The sequence below is a fragment of the Hyla sarda genome, chromosome 8 (assembly GCF_029499605.1).
Source record: "Hyla sarda isolate aHylSar1 chromosome 8, aHylSar1.hap1, whole genome shotgun sequence".
Lineage (NCBI taxonomy): Eukaryota > Metazoa > Chordata > Amphibia > Anura > Hylidae > Hyla > Hyla sarda.
Window position 1 is genome coordinate 167112775 of NC_079196.1, and position 12775 is coordinate 167125549.

General features: G+C 38.2%; 1 protein-coding gene across 6 annotated transcripts in view; it reads right to left on the reverse strand.

Annotated features, from left to right (window-relative positions):
• Nucleotides 1-12775, reverse strand: part of RBFOX1 (RNA binding fox-1 homolog 1) — a 629150-nt gene that overhangs the window by 470828 nt on the left and 145547 nt on the right. The window lies entirely within an intron of this gene.

Sequence of the window (12775 nt, forward strand, 5' to 3'; positions counted from 1 at the left end):
GCTCATTGATTGATGGGTATTAAACAATTACAATTTTCTTCCTGCTTCTGTATACTGATTGGCCTAGAGGTAGCAGCAATGCTGTATACATTGTAGCTCTGCTCACTATATTCGTTGGGCTAAATGCTTTGTATCTGGTATAGCCATTCATTGTACCCTACAGGCGTAGGGACTCTTTTTTTTTAACAGTAATCCCTGCTCCTGTATATTCTTTCATGGATGGTCACTGAACTATTGGGGTACTAAATATGAAATGAATCTGATGGTCAGATTCACGTAACCGGACCTGTATCGGATCTCAAAGGATTTGCTTATCTCTATACATAGGCATTGGCTTGAAGAATACAAGATATTATAAAGTGAGTGCATCCTTATATTGATATAAAATACACCCTTATTATATAAATAGTTTGTTGACTGAATGACTAATTTAGAATCAGGATGGATTAAGGACATTAATCCTGTCAAATCGCATTCTATTGAGTCAATGAAAGGCAAAGTAGTTATTCTTAGGATTTTAATTTCTCTCTACTGACAATATTTTCAGTGAACAAGGCTCTGATATGTAATTGTATAATATCTTTTAACAGACCAGGACTTCAGCACATTATTGTCCTATAAGAGGGTATTCACAGGAGGCGAGCCTTCATTTTCTCAGCAATGGTATATGAACTATTTAGCATATAATGTGCCGGTGGCTGTCAAATTAGCCTCACTTAAAATACTATAATTACCATAAGGAAACCCAACGTACTTATCACAGGAAACCACTTGTATTCAAATCATCTGAAAGTGCATGGAATATAAGAAATATATATTTCCCATCCCATTTCACCAAAACCCAGGGGCATTTTATATCTAACAATAACCTTTCAATATCATGGGATAATTTTCTGTTGAAGAGAGTCACTGAAAAATAGAAAACAAAAAGATCATCTGAAATTTCAGGAAAACAGCCATGGGAGTATATAGTAGATAAAGAAGCAAATTAATAGTGGCACAACCCCTTTATACTGCCTATAGGCATAAATTTGGTGGTGAACTATAAAATGTGGGTTTTCTGTTATGACAAGCAGCTGTTAAACAAAATATTCATACAGAATGTATGAGCTCGTGGTTCCTAGCGTTATAGAATTGCTTAATGTAAAACATGTGGTTTTATGGCATTTAGGAACCAACAATGGCACAACCTTATTGGTGAATAGCTAGTAAAAACAGGTTCTATGTTGTTTCCAAGGGTGACAGGAAACAATACATTAATATTATTACAATAGGCACCAGGGCTGACCATAGAGATAAGAGGACAATGTTAAAAATGTATATGGCACCTCTTTGTGGCATTAGTTGTGAACCCTACCTTACCCTTTACTACATGGGACAGAAAAACTTGATATTCATTCTTGCCATATAGCTAGAGATGGCTAAGTCTCCAAAGATTTATTTTGGGTTTGATTCAACAGTTAGGTTTGCTTTAGATTTGGATTCTCGGTTTGTATTCAGAAGTGCCCCATTTGCTCTGGGATTACCTATGCAAAGTATATACAGGAGCAAGGACACCTGTCGAAGGCAGAAGTAACTGCTCCTGCAAAGTACATTGAGCACCTGTACCTGTAGAAGCATTGGCGCTTACCTCTGGGTTGTTCATTTATCAAAAAGAAAGGATGACTCAAATCTGAAGTGAATCATGAAAATGTTGGTCTAAAAAAAAATGGGAGTTTGTGAGTTTTGAACTAAATCCAATTTGTGGTAAATTCCTTCATTCATCTCTACTCACAAAATTGTTTACTAATATATTCATGTCTATAAAAGGAATATGTCTACAAAGGCTTTACATAAAGAATGCACACAACCAGGATCGCGACCCCAGTACAGTGACCCTTATAAAGGCTATTAAAGCGCATACAAATAACTCATGATCAGTTTATCAGAATAGCATTTGAAATGAAATTTTATATTATGGATTGAAAATCATTTCATAATAAAAAACAAAAGGCATATATTCCATACAACAGCTCTCAGGACAACCTTTACATGTCCTGTTCTCTTGCTGCATGCCAGTAAGTATATGGTTCTGTCATGGATTTCATTCCCCCTTGAGATCAACCTGCGGTAAAATTGTATACCTTAATAAAAACAGGGATGTAATGAGAATCCATCCAGAAATTGAAGTCCGGCCCTAATATTCAACAGTAATTATACCTTTTGTTAATATTCACATTACAAGGATCATTAAGACAGCTTTCCTGGCCTGTATCTTTTGTATATTCTGCAGTTTGTATCTTAACTACTCCATCCCTGCACAATTGCCTTACAACGTCTGCCACCATAAAATGAATGTTATTTTCACTGCAGTACTTTCACTGCAATCTTTAACCATGTAAAGTACCTTACATTTCTGTGTGAACATCCCCAGGTCTGCACAGGTGAGTACCACCATAGTCTACGTCAAATATCTCCTCAGGTTTCAAACCGTGGTTTATAGATTTATTTTCCTTACAGAGAACTATTTCATACAACAGACACAGAAAAACTAGTGGCCCCAGTACCTTGTTATGCAGCTCCAGAAATAGTCAGAAAACGGTGGTGCTAGGTGAATGAAAACGTAGTAAATGCAATGCAGTAATGAGAAAAAAACGGCGTCCTGCACTCACCATATAGACTCTGGATCTTCAGCTCCCATCTCGGGCTGCTAATCGGGCAACGGAGGCGAAGTGGCGCGGTGCGCTCAGAGGCGACTGCCGGCGGTTTCACGTATACAAATGCGCTTCTTCCGACCTTGAGGCCGGAAGAAGAGCATTTGTATGCGTGAAGCCGCCGGCAGACGCCTCTGAGCGCCCCGCGCCACTTCGCCTCCGATACCGGATTAGCAGCCCGAGATGGGAGCTGAAGATCCAGAGTCTATACGGTGAGTGCAGGACGCCGGTTTTTCTCATTACTGCAAATAACTATTTCATACTAAACTGATGTTGGTTCCTTACCATAAAGTGAAATGTTATTATTAAACTACCTTGACATCAATTATTTTACTATGAGTTTGCCCAAACTCATTCCTAGCCAAGATAGACTAGTGAAAGACACAGTGTTGGGTAATAAAACATACCTCACTGCAGCGTCCTAGTGTGACCAGAATACGGGGACCATATGCAATTAATTTATTCTCAGAATGGAGAGAAGATGGATATGATTTGGTGACTCTCATCTCCACAACCTTTCTTAAGTCTTCATTGACTTGAAGCAGATATAGGTCATAGCCTGCACTAATATTGCACTGACATTTTTTTGAATTTATTCCCCAGTTTTCCCTCTGCTATTACTCAGATCACTCCACCTTGTATAGGCAGAAAATGAGACACCACCAATATACTAGGGATTTGCTATAAATGCAGTCCTATACAAAGAAGTAATTTTCACCCAAGAAGAAGCCTTGTTTTCAACAGTGCTTCTATAGAAAAAAACTGGGATATTAAATGTTTATTATGATTTGTTCCAGTATGTAAACCAAAACAAGCAAGCAATCAGTACCAAATAAGTATGTAAATATGTATGCAATAAACTACCATATATAGCCAAGAGACCACCATATTATGCTCCAAGAGGAGCTCAAGCTAAAAAAAACACCCATACCCAAAAACTAGAGCTATTAAAAGTGTCTTTGTCCATATTGTATCTGAGGGCCACTATATATGCCCCAAAATGCATTATACAGTATATTTGTATCCCAATAAGGAGGTACGGTATATTCGGGTTTAGGGCAACCACATATTAGATTTGTTTTTGCCATTGATGCACAAAAATAGCGGGTCATTCAATAAGATAATATACAAAATATCCTTCTTTTTGAATTATATTTCAATAATAATTTTTAATATTTGTGTCAATAATAAATTATAATTTACATATTATCTTATCTTAAAGCCCTAAACTCCTTTCTAAAGCTGTTTGGTCAACTAGGAGCATATCTATGTATTTCTGAACTGTTTATTTTGTATTCTTTTAAGTTATGGCAACATGTAATGTATGGCTATGGGTAAGCAGATGGTGCCCAGTGGTAACTATCAGGTTGAATAAAAACACCCTTCACTAGTGGATTTTTTTATGTTTTTAAAAATGAATACTCTGCTCAAAAAAATAAAGATAACACATCCTAGATCTGAATGAATGAACTAGTCATATGAAATACTTTCGTCTTTACATAGTTGAATGTACTGACAACAAAATCACACAAAAATTATTAATGGAAATCAAATTTATCCACCCATTGAAGTCTGGATATGGAGTCGCGCTCAAAATCAAGGTGGAAAACCACACTACAGGCTGATCCAACTTTGATGTAATGTCTTTAAAACAAGTCAAAATGAGACTCAGTAGTGTGTATGGCCTCCATGTGCCCGTATGACCTCCCTACAAGGCCTGGCCAGGCTCCTGACTCCTGGACAGCCTGTGGTGTAATGTGATGTTTGTGGATGGAGCAAGACAAGATGTCACAGATGTACTCATTCAGGTCTGGGGAATAGGCGGATCAGTCAAGAACATCAATGTCTTCCTCTTGCAGGAACTGTTGACACAATCCAGCCGCATCAGGTCTAGCATTGTCTTGCATTAGGAGGAACCCAGGGCTAACCGCACCAGCATATGGTCTCACAAGGGGTCTGAGGATCAGTCAGGCTACCTTTGGCAAGCATATGGAGAGCTTTGCAGCCCCCCCCCCCCCCATCATTACTGACCCACTGCCAAACCGGTCATGCTGGAGGATGTTGCAGGCAGCAGAAAGTTCTCCTGGCCGTCTCCAGACTCTGTCACGTCTGTCACATGTGCTCAGTGTGAACCTGCTTTCATCTGTGAAGAGCACAGGGCGCCAGTGGCAAATTTGCAAATCTTGGTGTTCTCTGGCAAATGCCAAATGTCCTGCACGGTGTAGGGCTGTAAGCGCAACCCCCACCTGTGGACGTTGGGCCCTCATACCACCCTCATGGAGTCTGTTTCTGACCGTTTAAGTGGACACATATACATTTGTAACCTGCTGGAGGTCATTTTTCAGGGCTCTGGCAGTGCTCGTCCTGCTCCTTCTTGCACAAAGGCGAAGGTAGCAGTCCTACGGCTGGGTTGTTGCCCTCCTATGGCCTCCTTCATGTCTCCTGATGAACTGGCCTGTCTCTTGGTAGTGCCTTCATGCTCTGAACACTATGCTGACAGACACAGCAAACCTTCTTGCCAAAGCTCACATTGATGTGCCATCCTGGATGAGCTGCACTACCTGAGCCACTTGTGTGGATTGTAGACTACGTCTCATACTACTGCTAGAGTGAAAGCACCGCCAGCATTCAAAAGTAACCAAAACATCATCCAGGAAGCATATGAACTGAGAAGTGGTCTGTGGTCACCACCTGCAGAACCACTCCTTTATTGGGGGTGCCTTGCTAATTGCCTACAATTTCCACCCGTTGTCTGTTCCATTTGCACAACAGCATGTGAAATTGATTGCTTCCTGAGTGTACAGTGTGATTTCACAGAAGTATGATTATCTTGGAGCTACATTGTATTGTTTAAGTGTTCCCTTAATTTTTTTTGAGCAGTGTAGATCATGATACAGATCCTTAAAAGCTGCATGGAGCCTACTTTACCTCCTTACACCAGTGATTGTAAAATCATGGTCATGCTCCTTTGGATTCCATATTATGAAGGTATTCTCCAGTAGAAGTGTCCTGGGGACAATTCCTACATAATCTGTCACCATATGGAAACACCATATGGCAACACAAGGAGTGCATGGGACACCAAAGTACACAGATGTAGTGTGGCTCCATCTTGCTCTGAACACATATCTCTGCCATAACTCAATATATTTTTTTCTTTTCAAATGTCGGTAAACAAGGGGTTGATAGGGATAACCAAAAAGTATTCAAAGACTGGATTGGTTTTGACCACTGAAACAAGATTTCATTGGGCTAAAGCCATTGGAATATCAACATAGGAATAAAGACTAAACTATAACCAATAAATTAGGCTTATCTATACGTAGAAGTCATATTTATGGGATGTACGCTTTCATTATTCTATTCTACCTGAGTCTAGTGAGTTGCTTGAATAAGATTAAATAATGTAAAGAGCATAAGAAAAATAGAGCAGTCTGATATTTCTGTATTGTTTTCTGGATTATATAGAGCTCTGCAGTGCTTCTGCACATTATAAAGCATATAATGAATGGCACATTTTATGGATACTCATGAAATGCCTTGCAGCCTTTATCTAGATTTCCATGAAATGCTGATTGAACATCTTAAGGGCAGATGGGATGGGAAAAGGACAAAACCAATAACTCTCTAATTGTATGCATATTCATATCATATACATTGCATTTTTTTAAATCTTTATTGCAATGCCCTTTAGTATATTTATTGAACTTGTTAATAATAAATGTTTCTGAGTACATTAAAGTCTGGTGACGTGACCTTAAGATTTTCTCATCGTTATTTAACAAAATTAAGGGAAACTTGTAATTTTATATAACTTTGTGTCCAAACTATTCAGAAAGAAAGTAATTTTGAGTATATTTGTATTAGAAACATCACAAGTAGTGAGAGAATAGGACATTTCTACATAGCTAAAATACTGAAAAAAGGTGATAAATGTAATATAGGCTAAATTAGGACTCTTGCAAATCTACTAAAGATACTTGGCTATGTTGTGAAAGCAGGCACAACACTGATAGATCACCATTGCAAAGACGTTGTGTAGAAGAAGGATGCTTGGTGGCGCTTATCCAGCAATGATGAGTAAAAAAATAAAATGAAAATGACATAAAGATATTACAATTAACGAATTGACAATGTCTTTTGAGAGACCTGGGGAAGGACCTGACAGAGGTTCTACACCCTTGAAATGCGTTGTCTGTTACTCATTAGTATATATATTTATTTATAGTTCTTTTTTTTTTTTTGTATCTTGATTGAATTGGTTATTTAAATTACTGATGCCAAGTAAGCACCACCAAGCATCCTTCTTCTACACAACTTCGTTGGATGGTTCCCACAACTAGGGATTTGTATACTGCTTTAATATTGGATTTGCGACCCAATGCAAGCAGCTCCCATTCATACAACTGTGTATAGTGCATATTGGTGTTAAACAGATATTGGTGTTACATATTTCTGGATCAATATTCATATATATATATATATATATGTATATATATATATATATATATATATATATATATATATGACATATATGGGGTAATTTGCCCCAGTGGAATCCAACATTTTAGCTCTTCATCTTTCTAGCCCATTAACTACCAAAAGCAAGCACACTTTTGGTAGGTATTAAAGGGGTACTCTACTGCCCCAGCGTTCAGAACATTTTGTTCCAAATGCTGGGTGTGGGATGCGGGGGTCGTGCCATAATGGCAATGCCCCTTGGGTCATCACACCCTGCCCCACCAATGTAAGTCTATGGGATGAGGTGTGGCAGCCACCACACACCCTCCTATTGATTTGCATTGAGGGGAATGGCCGTGACATCACGACCCCCGCACCCAGCCTTCAGAATAAAATGTTCTGAATGCTGGGACAGTGGAGTACCACTTTAACAACTACATACCAGGAACACCCATAAGATCTGCTTTTTTATAGATGCCAAACATGTCTAGCCATGAAGATTTGCTCCTATCATTATATTCGATCATTTTTCCTGCTTTAAACACATCAGCTTCAATAACTGAGAGTACACTTACGGCCTAATGTATCAAAGATTCTAAGAAGTGCTATATGTTATTCACTGCATCTGTCAGTGGTTTTAATGTTATGGATGATCAGTGTATAAATTTGGAATAAGGCACTTATTGAAACGCAAACCTTTTATACACGCTTCAAAGTTATCCATCTAGTATGCGCACAACTGGTGATACTAAAGGATGCAGATAAATGTGTGGGTCTAAATGTATTGTACAATGTCTGCTATGTATTTGCACTGTGAATAGTTTTCTTGCATGAATATAGTGTGTCCGATTTCATGGTTACTGCGTAAGACATTAAGGAAAAGCATAAAAGCCTGTTTTATATGATCTGACAACAGTAATAGATAAACAGAACACAAGCCATATATGAATATAGAAAATGATCATATTGAAGATGAATAGACTGTACAGATGAAAACATAAATGACTTCTATAGATTTAGTAGACGTTACTGCACCTGTTGGCATTTGTTAGTACATTACGGTTAATGTACCAGATGCTGCGATTAACAATGCATTAGACTCTCATGAAAGGCGATGGGACTATGGCATTATTGTACATGTCATTATCTGCAAGCACATTCTCTTTATTTGTGTAAAGAATTTGAGGAAATATTTAGATGTTAAAGTAAATAAAATAGTTGTGTAATGGTTGGGATTTTCATTTAGCTTAGTAAATTGACTATATAAGTAATTGAGATGATTGTACTTTGGGAAATCTGTAGTAGAAATAAAGATGTCCAGTAGTACAGCTACAACCAAAAGGCTCAATGCCAGTATAAGGTTGAGATTATCTATGTTATCTAACTCAGTCATAGCTCTTTAACCATGGCCTTCCTGTGTATTAATGTAAGAATTCAATGATAAATTCTTCATCTTTACAAAGACATGTTTACAAGACTTGATACACAATGCTGTTCTTTAATGCATTATAGGATGGAGGGAGCCAGAGAGACTCCATGTTCCATCATACAGATTCTGTTCCCTGAGCTCTGTCAAGTGTATAGAGCATGAAGGTGGACCTGTATTTCAGAAAGCTAGTACCCAAATGTTTGCACGCCTGAGGATTTCACATATTTACAAATCTGCACATACATATGCACTCTTAACACTGCTGTGCATGCATGCATGCTGAATGAGCAGAATGGAGACAGCCGCTGTCAGACAACTCTGGTGTCTGGTCTCTTATGTCCCCAAGAAAAGAAAAGGATCAGGCATGTTGAACATAGCACGCCCTGAAATCTGCCATTGGGGGAGAGTTGGAAGGCTACCATACTCATTGGATGGTTGGATGGTCCCACCAAAATCAATGGGTTGGTCAACTTTAATATAATATGTATGATTCGCTTTTGGTTTGATTTGGCTGCCATAAGTTTATTTCTTCCTGTCCTAAGTTTTGGTACCATATAGTATCTCTTTATTTTCTTGCATTACTGTATATGAAACCAATTTTTCTACTACAGTCGTGGCCGTAAATGTTGGCACCCCTGAAATTTTTCAAGAAAATGAAGTATTTCTCACAGAAAAAGATTGCAGTAACACATGTTTTGCTATACACATGTTTATTCCCTTTGTGCCTGTTGCAACTAAACCAAAAAAGGGAGAAAAAAAGCAAATTGGACATAATGTCACACGAAACTCCAAAAATGGGCTGGACAAAATTATTGGCACCCTTTCAAAATTGTGGAAAAATAAGGTTGTTCAAGCATGTGATGCTCCTTTAAACTTACCATGGGCAAGTAACAGGTGCGGGCAATATACAAATCACACCTGAAAGCAGATAAAAAGGAAAGAAGTTCACTTAGTCTTTGCATTGTGTGTCTGTGTGTGCCACACTAAGCCTGGACAACAGAAAGAGAAGAAGAGAACTGTCTGAGGACTTGAGAACCAAAATTGCGGAAATAATTTAATAATCTCAAAGTTACAAGTCCCTCTCCAGAGATCTAGATTTTCCTTTGTCCACAGTGTGCATCATTATCAAGAAGTTTGTAACCCATGGCACTGTAGCTAATCTCCCTGGGGGTGGACGTAAGAGAAAAATTGATGAAAGGTTTCATCGCAGGATAGTCCGGATGGTGGATGAGCAGCCCCAAACAAGTTCCACAGATATTCAAGCTGTCCTGCAGGCTCAGGGAGCATCAGTGCCAGCGCGAACTATCAATAAACATTTAAATGAAATGAAATGCTATGGCAGGAGACCCAGGAGGATCCCACTGCTGACACAGAGACATAAAAAAGCAAGACTACATTTTGCCAAAATGAATTTGAGTATGCCAAAATCCTTCTGGCAAAACATCTTGTGGACAGATGAGACCAAGATAGAGCTTTTTGGTAAAGCACATAATTCTACTGTTTACCAAAAACGGATTGAGGCCTACAAAGAAAAGAACAAAGTACCTACAGTGAAATATGGTGGAGGTTCAATTATGTTTTGGGGTTGTTTTGCTGCCTCTGGCACTGGGGATTCCCAATGGATTTTGGGTCGCATTGTACAGCCCAGTATCAGAAAGCTGGGTTTGCGTCTGAGATCTTGGGTCTTCCAGCAGGACAATGACCCCAAACATATGTCAAAAAGCACCCAGAAATGGATGGCAACAAAGTGCTGGAGAGTTCTGAAGTGGCCAGCAATGAGTCCAGATCTAAATCCCATTGAGCAACTGTGGAGAGATCTTAAAATTGCTGTTGGGAAAAGGCGCCCTTTCAATAAGAGAGACCTGGAGCAATTTGTAAAGGAAGAGTAGTGCAACATTCTGGATGAGAGGTGTAAGAAGCTTTTTGATGATTATAGGAAGCGACTGATTTCAGTTATTTTTTCCAAAGGGTGTGCAACCAAATATTAAGTTAAGGGTGCCAATAATTTTGTCCAGCCCATTTTTGGAGTTTGGTGTTACATTATGTCCAATTTGCTTTTTTTCCTCACTTTTTTATTTAGTTCCAATACACACAAAGGGAATAAACATGTGTTACTACAATCCTTTTCTGTGAGAAATACTTCATTTTCTGGAAAAATTTCAGGGGTGCCAACATTTACGGCTATGACTGTATTTCTTGAATTTTAAAAGTATGCAATAAATAATTAAACAAACAAACAAACAAATAAATAATTATACATTTCTACTCTAAAGAATAATTCTGATCTAAAATTTCCTTTGCATCTATATTCTATCCTCACTAGCAGTGCAGTAAACAGACACCAGTTAGTTTGTTTTTCCTCTCATCGTATTATTTTATACTAGGAATAAAGTATATCTGTGCAAACAAAACAAGGCGATAATTTAATACAGAGAAATGCATGTATGTAGATTTCTTATCCATGAGGTCACATAGCCTCTCGGTAGGAAAAAAAAAACTATTTGTGAACTCCTGGAGTATTTAAACAATTTTCTATCACTGAAAGCTTTAAAAGCTGTGTTTTAAGTGTAATCTTTCCTAAAGCAATAGGCTTCTGCAAGATTTAACACTTTTGTCCCTTTGTATTCACAGACTACACATAGCTTCTACCACGCTGGCAGGGCAACATATTAGAAATAAAATGCAATTCTAGTATCTGACACTTCAATTTAGCTTCTTCAGCAGCAAAGATCATCAACTGCACTGCTTTCTCCCATGATAGAAGATCACCTAAATATCACTTAACTGATGTGCGCTCTGTTGGTAATGCATATACCCGCTTCCCACTACATTACCGCCATGCTGCCTAGAACAAAAATCAATTTTTAATTGACTGGATTATTTGAGGAATGTTGCTTATCCATTGTGTGCCTTTGCTGATGGATTTTCCTAGTTTCTCTGTCATCCAGAAGACTGCAAGTCTGCAAAAACTCTTCAACATAATAGCATTTGAATTTATATAGAAGGTAAAATCACATGCTCTTTGTTCCAGTTGTCTTCTAACCAACACCAACATCTGACTGAGAGGGAATAAAGAAGATTTCCAGTGTCAGCAGAATATGCCTTGTGTATATTTATAAGTAAGAAATATAAGAAAAGTTTCCGCACTGGCATTAGTATTTGTTCTGTTTGGTAAATAGTGATGATGTTAACTATAAAAGTAGAAAGTATCTTCTCTATGCATATTCATTTATTTCAACGGAACAAAAAAAAATACATTATCTCTCTACCTACAGTGTCTTATATGTATCTGTCAATCTGAAACCCCCATTTATTAGCTTTAACCCGTGAGTGAAACTGGCTGTAAATGAACAATTCTCTTGCAGCGCCACCACAAGGGAAATGAAGATTCATACAGCTCCCCTGAAATCAATGGGCCATCGGTGTAACATGTGAACATGCTCAGTCCTCCCTGTTGAAACCAATCTTTTTTCTAATAGATGGGGGTCCTGAGAAGAGGATCCTCCTCTATTAACTTACAATTTTCAAACAGACAACTGGGACATAAGTCCATCTCTTTACTTCATGAGAACACAGCCCCTTTTCATTTTTGCATTATTATTTTTTTTTTTAATCATCATCCTCTGAGGCTGGGTTCGAACATATCTGGCAATCCAACAGTGAACTTGGCACTGAGAAGAGGGGATCAAACACAAGAACTGCTGGATTGGGAGGTATTTTAAATAAAAAAAATTAGGTATCTCAACAAGATACAAGATATAGGGGGAGATTTATCAAAACCTGTGTAGAGGAAGAGTGGTGCAGTTGCCCATGGTAATCAATCAGATTGCTACTTTCATTTTTATTGAGACCTGTGAAAAATAAAATAAATGATCTGATTGGTTGCTATGGGCAACTGCACCACTCTTCCTCTACAAAGAATTTGATAAATCCCCCCCATAACCTTCCAAAATTATGTAAAGGGATGAAACAAGGAATTGATTAATCAACAACTAATCGATTATTAAAATAATTGTCAACTATTTTCCTACCCGATTAATCTGTTGGTTGATTTGCTGGTCACATATATAGTTCACATATACATAGCAATTATGACAATATATTGTATCCAGCAGAGGGAGGCCCAGCACACACTTCTGGCAGCTCCATGCTACAGGCCAGAACTACAATAGTTGCAGAGAGGTGATGCAGG